Here is a 7,699-nt window from a genome sequence, read left to right as displayed (position 1 = left end):
GATGTGTGTCACGCTTACCGCCTCCGCTGGCTCCACGCTCACCGCCCCCACCTCATGTTCGGCTCCTGCTGTCGCCTCCCTATCGGGCTCCGCGTCGCCCGTGGCCTCCGGGAGCGCCCGCCGCCTTCGGCGCGCTCCTGCAGCAGGCTCGCGCTCACCTGCACTCCTGCCCCTTGGCCCGCGTTCAGTCCCGGTGGTCTACCCGAGGCGCATGCGCGCCTTGCGCCTCAGATCCCAGTACATCAACAAGTATATCGTGGCACTACTGCGTTGGTGCACAAAAGAAGGTTCCCACACCAGTGTAAATAATGAAAGAAATTTTTGGCACTCAACTTGTCGCAAAGTGAAGATTTTATTTGCAGTCTCAAATTTAGACGTTTCGGCTTATACAAACAAGCCTTCATCAGTATGCTGCAAATCAGATACAGGTATAGAATACAAGTCAGATGCTACATAATGTACAATCAATATGGTTCAAACATCAAGTAAATACCAAAATAAATATTCAAAAAAGTGCAATAGTGATGGGAGGGATGGGTTGAGGTATGAGGGATTAGGGAAAAAGAAAAAAAAAGGGAAAAAGGCGGAAGTATTGTAACCTACCCAGACTGCTCTCTTGGAAAGATTTGCAATGTATCTAGAGTAAACAGTATATATATGTGAGATAATCGTATCAATTGTGTAGACGAGAAAGCGTAAACTAATCTTAGATTTGTTACTACTCACTTAATATCTAGTCACCACTATATTGATGGTGGGGATAGTGCGATCCTTTTTAAAGATTATCCTTGCGTTTATCTTGAAAAGATATAATGAAATAAAATAAAAACAAAGAAAAATGTCCACAATAAAGTGCTGCCATATGGTTGCACCTTGATAAAGTGCTAAGTGTATGTAAGATACCAACCGGCAATAATTTGTGGATGGGCTAGCAGGAAGTAATTCCATAAGAGGTTTAAATAAGAGGTCTGTAGATCAAAACAAAGGATGAGAGGAATTCACTCAATATGCTCAGAAATACATGATCATCATATCCCATATGTACCCACTCACTTGGTGTTAAGTCTGTTGTCGCTTAGGACTCAATGCTGCATAGGATCAGGTATGTCACTCTGAGTGATGTAGCTGTATGGGACGATATATATAGTGCATGAGGGGTTAAGTCTCCCTGTAAACTATTTACATGCCTGAATGCACGCAGAGGAGATGTGCTTACCGTTAGTGGGTGGCGGCGTAATGTGTCCTGGAAAACGCGGTATCCACCGCTTGTAGCCTGGGTGTACAAGGCCCATGATGTGATTGCTAAATAGGCGGTGGGCGGGACAGCCTCAGATTGACTGGGCCGCGTCACCGGAAGTGACGTTGCCGCCCATGTGAACGTGAGATCAGGCATAAAGAAACAGAGGGGCGTGTTGTGGGCGGTAACGCTGGACTGTACAGCGATTAACCATGTGTGTAACAGCTTTCATGCTGTCAGGGTTCCTATATTGGGAGGGAGCTTGTAGGAAAAAGAGAAGAGGGAACGCTCATGTATCAATCAGATTGAGTGGAGGCTATGTGTGAAAGACATGAACTGTGTATGAAATAATGGTAAATAACTAATTAATTAGTCATTGGGGATGATATGAAAGTGTCACACATGTATTGTACAATGATTAGACCAGTGGTGAAGGGGAATAAATTAAAGCTTCCTGTTACAAAGTGAGGAGGGATATATCTATTGATATTATAGAAAAAAAAAGGAAAAAGGACACAATTGAATACAGGAATCAAAAGGTAGTCTAGATATGCTGATAAGTAAAAGAATTAGCTTGAAGGAGGCGGGGAGGGAGAGTCCGAGGGAGAAACAAGGACAATCGGTGACAATTGCGTGTAGTTCAAAATCGACGACTCTGTAAAATTAAGAAAATATGTTAGTAATCCTGTAATGATAACATGACTCATTGACAAAAATAATGACCATCTAATTTCACCAAAATTGTGAAGAAGTATAGTCTTAGACCCATCATATGAAAGATAATAAATCATACTCTCTATTGAGACCTCTCGGTGTAAGAGTTTGTAATTCATGTATCCAGAAGGCCTCTCTTCTTTTCAAGAGTTGGATACGATTACCACCCCTCCGAGGAAAGGGTACGTGCTCAATAACACAAAATTTCAATTGAGGGATGGTGTTCCCAGCTGTAATAAAATGATATGGTAGGGGTAATAGTGTATTGCCACACCTGATTGTGGATTTATGCTTGCTTATGCGGTCCCTGATAGACTGGGTGGTTTCACCAATGTACAAAAGACCGCAAGGGCATTTGATCGGGTATACCACATGCGATGTATCGCAAGTGGAGTAGTCTTTAATTTTGTACCGTTTACCAGAGTGTGGGTGGTGAAAATAATCCCCTTTTAATACATTGCTGCATTGATTGCAATGAAGGCACTGATAAGTCCCTGTTTTGGGTGTGGAAAGAAATCTTTGTGTTGTTGACCTCACTCCTGGGCCTATATCTGCTTTAATCAGGGTGTCCCTAATGTTTCTGGGGCGTTCATAGCATGGTAGAAAGTTATGCTGAAATTCTGTGACCTCTGGATGAGCCTCCTTAAGGATGCCCCAATGTCTCCATATGGAACGGTGTAAAATCTGTACATATGGGTGATATGTATGAACGAAGGGTAGACGTCCTGAGACTCCACTGCGGTTTGGGGCCGGGGGTTGTCGTGCTTGATCAAGTAAACTTGAAGGATAGCCCCTCGAGCGAAATTTCTTATGCATTTCATTTAACCTAATGTGGCTAACTGACGGATCAGAAACAATCCGTTCAACCCTCTTGAATTGTGATATTCGTATGGATTTCTTGGTGGAGGGAGGGTGTAAGCTCTTGTAGTGCAACAGACTATTCCGGTCTGTGGTTTTGATGTGTAGGTCAGTACTCAAATATCCCTCCACACTCTTGATGACCTTAGTGTCCAAGAAACTCACCACCTGTAAATCCCTAGTCATGGTAAAGGCTAGGCCTGGCCAGGCCATGTTCAATTTATTATAGAATATGTCTAATGTATCAGCCGACCCTGTCCAAATGCAAAAAATGTCATCTATTAATCTTTTCCATAGTCTACAGTGGGTTTTAAAAAGAGGGTCAGAGTAGACAATATCCTCTTCAAATGTTGCCATAAATGTATTTGCATAAGGGGGCGCGACATTAGACCCCATCGCAGTCCCCTTGGTCTGTAGATAGAATGTATCGCCAGAGAGGAAATAATTTCTGGTGAGAACGAGGGTCAATAATTCAATACAGAAGTCAATCATGTCCCTATCCAACTCAGATCTCAGTAAGCATCTCTTTACGCAATCAATCCCCAATTCATGTGGAATTGATGTGTATAAATCTTTTACATCAAAGGAGACTAGAAAAGAGTCCCCAGGGACAGGACCCAAATTTCGTAGAGTTTTAAGAAAATCCCCTGTGTCTAATAGAAAAGAAGATGCTTGTCTAGTGAGAGGGGTTAGAATTTTTTCCAAAAGTATGGATAGTGGTGATAAAATGGAATCTGTTGACGCCACTATGGGTCGGCCCAGAGGACACTCCAATCTCTTATGAATTTTCAGAAGGATGTAAAATACTGGAGTGATGGGATCTGTTTTGATCAAAAAGTCACGTGTCTTAATATCAATTATGCATCGTGTAGTGTAATCTGTGACTACAGAATATATGCAGTCCCTGATTCTCCTCATTGGATCATGAGGAAGGACTGCATAAACAGAGCTGTCATTTAATTGGCGCAACACTTCATGCATGTAATCCTTTTTGTCCATTACAACTATTGCTCCCCCTTTATCAGCAGGTTTAATGATGATATTGGGATCTTGACAAAGTGCCTCCAAAGCCTGGAAGTCCACGTGTCAAGATTGGGGGAGACATGAAGATCGCCTCTCTCAATGCCTTGACGTAATTTTAGGAATGCCTTATCGATAAATTCAATAAAAGATTCGACCGCATGCGAGGCCGATAGTGGCCAATAGGTGCTCTTGTTACGAAGTCCCAAGCGATCAATTGAAATAAGGCATGGAGTCATGGGTTGAGGTCTGGGTATCTCCTTGTCCTTATTTGCAAAATGAACCAGTAGTCTGATGCAGCGGTAGAATCGCTGCAGATCCATGTCCATTTGAAATGTACTGAATTTGAAAGAAGGGCAGTAGGACAAACCCCTCTGGAGCAGATTATTTTCTGCTATGCTAAGGGACCTGGAGGAGATGTTGACCACTAGGGATTCCATACCTGGGATCTCGTTATCCTGTTCGTATCTGGATCTCTTCCTCCGTTGGCTGCGGCGAACTCTCTTCTGCGTGGACGTCTTCTTCGCTGGTCTAAAAAATACGAGGAGCGGTATTCCCTTCTATCGGTTTCAGAACCCCATGTGGATGGATCATTCGAGGATTGTTGCTCAAGCCTAGAGGAGGTGGAACGAGAGGTACTGTTATAACGCCAGTGATAAACCCTATTGTTATTGTAGTCATCTGTGTCCCTTTGGAACTTAATCCTCTTTCACTTTTCGGTGTCTCGTTTATGTTGGTCAATAATCCCTTTAAGTTTATCCTTAAGGGAGGTGAGTTCTTCGGATGTACTAGAAGAAGCCAATTGTGACTCTATATTTTTTATATTGTCACGGCTCTTGTTAATGGATGTTTGCAGGTGCTCGACAGTAAGAGTCATCAAATCAAAGGAGCATTTGTTTAATATCTGCTCGAATTTCTGGCAGAAGTCAGCGGAATCACTAAAAAGTGTCGGCCTTAACGGGACCCGTAGTCCTCTTGGAATGCGTTGGACTCGGAGATACTCTGATAGTGTTGCACAGTGTAGCTCAAGTTTCGTCTGGTGTCTTAATTCACGCTCAAGGTCTTTCCCTCTCGTCTCCTTGGGTGGGACTTTGAGAAAATCACTAGAAAAACTAAGCTTGGACAAAATTGCATTAGTTTCTTCTTGGTTGTATGAGAAGGTAAGGGAGGACATAGTAGCCAGCGTGCACACGTAAGGGTGAGTAAATCAACAAGTATATCGTGGCACTACTGCGTTGGTGCAAAAAAGAAGGTTCCCACACCAGTGTAAATAATGAAAGAAATTTTTGGCACTCAACTTGTCGCAAAGTGAAGATTTTATTTGCAGTCTCAAATTTAGACGTTTCGGCTTATACAAACAAGCCTTCATCAGTATGCTGCAAATCAGATACAGGTATAGAATACAAGTCAGATGCTACATAATGTACAATCAATATGGTTCAAACATCAAGTAAATACCAAAATAAATATTCAAAAAAGTGCAATAGTGATGGGAGAGATGGGTTGAGGTATGAGGGATTAGGGAAAAAAAAAAAAAAAGGGAAAAAGGCGGAAGTATTGTAACCTACCCAGACTGCTCTCTTGGAAAGATTTGCAATGTATCTAGAGTAAACAGTATATATATGTGAGATAATCGTATCAATTGTGTAGACGAGAAAGCGTAAACTAATCTTAGATTTGTTACTACTCACTTAATATCTAGTCACCACTATATTGATGGTGGGGATAGTGCGATCCTTTTTAAAGATTATCCTTGCGTTTATCTTGAAAAGATATAATGAAATAAAATAAAAACAAAGAAAAATGTCCACAATAAAGTGCTGCCATATGGTTGCACCTTGATAAAGTGCTAAGTGTATGTAAGATACCAACCGGCAATAATTTGTGGCTGGGCTAGCAGGAAGTAATTCCATAAGAGGTTTAAATAAGAGGTCTGTAGATCAAAACAAAGGATGAGAGGAATTCACTCAATATGCTCAGAAATACATGATCATCATATCCCATATGTACCCACTCACTTGGTGTTAAGTCTGTTGTCGCTTAGGACTCAATGCTGCATAGGATCAGGTATGTCACTCTGAGTGATGTAGCTGTATGGGACGATATATATAGTGCATGAGGGGTTAAGTCTCCCTGTAAACTATTTACATGCCTGAATGCACACAGAGGAGATGTGCTTACCGTTAGTGGGTGGCGGCGTAATGTGTCCTGGAAAACGCGGTATCCACCGCTTGTAGCCTGGGTGTACAAGGCCCATGATGTGATTGCTAAATAGGCGGTGGGCGGGACAGCCTCAGATTGACTGGGCCGCGTCACCGGAAGTGACGTTGCCGCCCATGTGAACGTGAGATCAGGCATAAAGAAACAGAGGGGCGTGTTGTGGGAGGTAACGCTGGACTGCACAGCGATTAACCATGTGTGTAACAGCTTTCATGCTGTCAGGGTTCCTATATTGGGAGGGAGCTTGTAGGAAAAAGAGAAGAGGGAACGCTCATGTATCAATCAGATTGAGTGGAGGCTATGTGTGAAAGACATGAACTGTGTATGAAATAATGGTAAATAACTAATTAATTAGTCATTGGGGATGATATGAAAGTGTCACACATGTATTGTACAATGATTAGACCAGTGGTGAAGGGGAATATATTAAAGCTTCCTGTTACAAAGTGAGGAGGGATATATCTATTGATATTATAGAAAAAAAAGGAAAAAGGACACAATTGAATACAGGAATCAAAAGGTAGTCTAGATATGCTGATAAGTCAAAGAATTAGCTTGAAGGAGGCTGGGAGGGAGAGTCCGAGGGAGAAACAAGGACAATCGGTGACAATTGCGTGTAGTTCAAAATCGACGACTCTGTAAAATTAAGAAAATATGTTAGTAATCCTGTAATGATAACATGACTCATTGACAAAAATAATGACCATCTAATTTCTACAAAATTGTGAAGAAGTATAGTCTTAGACCCATCATATGAAAGATAATAAATCATACTCTCTATTGAGACCTCTCGGTGTGAGAGTTTGTAATTCATGTATCCAGAAGGCCTCTCTTCTTTTCAAGAGTTGGATACGATTACCACCCCTCCGAGGAAAGGGTACGTGCTCAATAACACAAAATTTCAATTGAGGGATGGTGTTCCCAGCTGTAATAAAATGATATGGTAGGGGTAAGGCTACTTTCACACATCAGGTTTTCGGCGTCAGGCGCGATCCGGCGTCGTGCCGGAATGCCAGATCCGGCAAATGTTTTGTAAAACCTGAAGTGCCGGATCCGGTTTTCTGCTGGATCCGTCTTGTTCTTGACAGACAAAACCGGATCCGTCTCATCCGGTTCATCCGTTTTTCTATCCGTTTTTCGACGGATTACGCCGGATCCGGTTTTTAAAATTGACCCTTGTGGCCTTCCGAACGGGATTGGCTACTGGAAAACTAGATATAGCATGTTCCTACAGCCCTTCTTTGACAGGTTGTAGAGAAGAAAGTGCAGGTTGGAGAGAAGAGCAAGTTACTGGCGAAGATGGATGTTGTCATTGGAAATATTACCACTAGAAGTTCTGTGACGGTTTCAGGGACAATTTTCCAGTATACTTTATGTCACCTCAAGGCAGAGTACACTGGGATGACAGAGTGTGAAAGATTTGTGCCCTAAACTTGTGTACCTTCTGGACCAACAGTATATACCTTTGCCAACCAAAGTTGGCTATCTTGTCATGGTCTTACTATTTTTACCTTTAGGCCACAGGTGTGTACCTGGTTGTGTTTTATGCAAAGTATTTCACCTTTTAACAAAAGTTGTGTACATTGGTAGGAAATCACCAACAATAAACACAACTTTTTAGGTGAAATACTTTGCTTCAAACACAACCAG

General features: G+C 42.1%; 2 long non-coding RNA genes across 3 annotated transcripts; both read right to left on the bottom strand.

The window, feature by feature from the left end:
• Positions 1 to 255: 255 nt before the first annotated feature.
• LOC141087961 (uncharacterized) lies at positions 256 to 1,692 on the bottom strand. The gene is made up of 4 exons (XR_012231783.1): positions 1,217 to 1,692; positions 1,054 to 1,125; positions 727 to 968; positions 256 to 637 (listed from the first exon to the last, which is right to left on the bottom strand). It is a non-coding gene; the product is annotated as an uncharacterized lncRNA (long non-coding RNA).
• A 3,672-nt stretch (positions 1,693 to 5,364) lies between these two features.
• On the bottom strand, positions 5,365 to 6,180 carry LOC141087960 (uncharacterized). 2 transcript variants are annotated; one of them, XR_012231782.1, is made up of 4 exons: positions 6,011 to 6,180; positions 5,848 to 5,919; positions 5,521 to 5,762; positions 5,365 to 5,431 (listed from the first exon to the last, which is right to left on the bottom strand). It is a non-coding gene; the product is annotated as an uncharacterized lncRNA (long non-coding RNA). The 2 variants fall into 2 exon arrangements; XR_012231781.1 differs by having other exon boundaries at positions 5,365 to 5,762.
• Between the last annotated feature and the right edge of the window lie 1,519 nt (positions 6,181 to 7,699).

This window comes from Dendrobates tinctorius, unplaced genomic scaffold (genome assembly GCF_039654945.1).
Source record: "Dendrobates tinctorius isolate UK_male_01 unplaced genomic scaffold, ASM3965494v1 ptg000036l, whole genome shotgun sequence".
Lineage (NCBI taxonomy): Eukaryota > Metazoa > Chordata > Amphibia > Anura > Dendrobatidae > Dendrobates > Dendrobates tinctorius.
Note: the sequence above shows the minus strand (reverse complement) of the source record. Positions and strands in the feature narration are given on the sequence as shown.